Source organism: Tenrec ecaudatus, chromosome 4 (genome assembly GCF_050624435.1).
Source record: "Tenrec ecaudatus isolate mTenEca1 chromosome 4, mTenEca1.hap1, whole genome shotgun sequence".
NCBI lineage: Eukaryota > Metazoa > Chordata > Mammalia > Afrosoricida > Tenrecidae > Tenrec > Tenrec ecaudatus.
In genome coordinates, this window is record NC_134533.1 from 143,773,750 (window position 1) to 143,776,403 (window position 2,654).

Sequence of the window (2,654 nt, forward strand, 5' to 3'; positions counted from 1 at the left end):
CCAACAAGGAGAGTAGAAATACCAGGAGAATTAGGGGAGGATGGGGAGGAAAGGGGGAACCAATCACAAGGATCAACCCCCTCCCAGGGTGACGAATAACAGAAAAGTGGATGAGGGGCGATGGAGGATGATATAAGATATGGAAATAATAACCCATAACTTAACAAGGGTTCGGGAGGGAGGGCAGGGAAGAAATGGGGAGCTGATATCAGGGGCTCAAATGGAAAGAGAATGCTTTGAAAATGATGATGGCAGGCATATGTGCAAATGTTCTTGGCACACTGGATGAATGTATGGATTGTGATAAAATACGTAAGAGCCTCCACTATAAGTATTTAAAAAATAAAATCTCAATGCCAACTTAAAAAACTTGCCATTGGTCATAGGGATAGAGACAAGAACTCTAACTCCAGTCTGCCTGCCTAACTCCAAATCCATCCACTTACTTTACTGCCTCCCTTAGCATCTAAGGAGAGCTCACAATGTGATCCAGGGCAGTTACGAATGATTCAGAGTAGCAAAACCTTTACTCAATAGACACTGTGTTGGTGTTTTCAAGGACATGCACCTTTAGATTTGGGTAGGAGAGATGCATTCAATGTTATTCTTTCTGGGAGAGTGACAAGAGCACTTCCAAGGATGCAAAGATGAAGGGGAAGACAAACTAAACTGGAGGATAAAAAGGAAGGGGTGGGCAAAAAGGGAAAAGGGAAGAGAGAGACAATGTGGCTCATTGAGCTGTGTTGAAGTGGAGGAACGAGAGCGGTTCCCTAAAGCCTGAAGTCTTGGATGGGGGTGACCTGCTTGGCAAGGGCCACCACCAGGTCACCATGCCTAGTATTGCCATGCTCTGACAGGGAATCCTTCTCAAGCAAGGAATCTGTTCTGGGCTCTGAGAAGTAATGCTAGTTCCCAGGCACAGCTTTTGAATAACATTTGCCTCTAACCTTGGTCATGACCCAATGAAAAAGTCAGACCCACGCCACTGGGTGGCTTCGTTAGCAGGTGTAGTCTTGCTTGGGCACCCTGGACTCTGACCTTGCTTTTTTCTTGGGATTTGAAGTACTTCTCTTTCTATATTCTCATCAGTTGGTTAGCTCTCTTGCCTATGCATCATGCCAACCCTGAACTACCCTCTGTCCTGTTGCTGTCTCAGGTTAATTTTCACTGGCTCCTACAGCCCATGTCTGAAAATGAACCGCTGCGTGAATGGGCCTATTTTCTATCATACGCTACACTATTACATCTATAATTAAGAAGAAAAGGTATTAGAAAGCAAACTCAAGGATCTTATGGAAAGAAGATAGAGGCAGTGGAGAGTGAGGGAGTGGCTGATGGTTAAGGACACAACTCAGGCTTCTGTGTCCTACAGGATCAGAACTAGAATGAAATGTAAATTTAAGGAGCCCACATTGGGGCCACAAAGGTATAGGATCTGCCCTGGCCACTGCATACACCACATAGTCAGCTAGACCTCGCCCTAATGAGCACAAAACAGTTCCCTTTGCATAGAGTCCTGAATATCTGTGTCCTATGGTTTAGCACATCAGCCAGTTAGTTAGAACTTGCTTTTATTGTTCTTTTGTAACCCACTGTCTCATTTTTTTTTCTGAAAGTAGCACAGGAGACATGAGGAATTCCCCTTGTCTTAGACTCTTATAACTTCTGCTTCCACTACTAAATCTGCACTTCCACAATTGTAGACATCTAGCTCCTCCCTAGTGTTTGGTCACTGGACATGTCATCTTCCGTGGCCTCAGTTTTTCCCCCTTAGGGGTTGATCAATCAAAACCCTCGTGTAGGCCAAACTACCCTCTTTCCAGTATGGATTTGTTTGTTTTCTGCTCTTTTTAACACCCCTCAACAACACTTCTGATGGAGATTCAGGAGATACGGAGGGGGCAGCGCCTCCCCATTCCCCCACAAAGTAATAAAGCTTTTGTAGTACTTATTTTTCCCACTAAGCAAGCATCGAGGAACTAGCTCTGAGTTAGTGCGGCCAGTGGCATCGCTGCAAAGGTTCTTTCTGGTCACAGTGAATTTTTTCACAAAAGCAGTTTCACCTGAACCTCCTTTTCTGTGATGGCCAATCTAAGAAAACAGTGTGCAGCTGTGAAATTTGATTTCCTGCTCAGGAAAAGTGCCGCAGAAAGTTGTGATTTTGAGCACAGCTTACAAGGACAGCGCTATGGGAAAAAGTCAAGTATACAAGTGGTTTTCATGTTTCAAAAGAGGTGAAATGTCACTTGATGACAAATCTCATCCTGGATGTGTCAACTTTCTGAACAGATGAAAAGGTCTACCAAATTTGTGCACTTGTGCTCAAAGACTAATGATGGACCATTGAAGAGATGGGGAAGTTATGTGGACTATCTTGGAGCTTGTTGAGTGAATTTTAATAGAAGATTTGGGAATGAGAAGGGTTGCCTCGGGTTCTGACTGACCAGGAAAAAGAGCATCAACTGGAAACATGCCCTGCTTTGAAAGAACAGCGCCAAATCGACCCAGACTTTTTCCGCAAGGTCATTACTGGTGACGAGACATGGTGCTTCTCTTATGGCCCTGAAAGCAAATATCAATCAAGCCAGTGTTAGATGCCATCGTCACCTCACTCCAAAAAAGCTCGTCAAGTAAAATCAAAGATCAAACGGTGA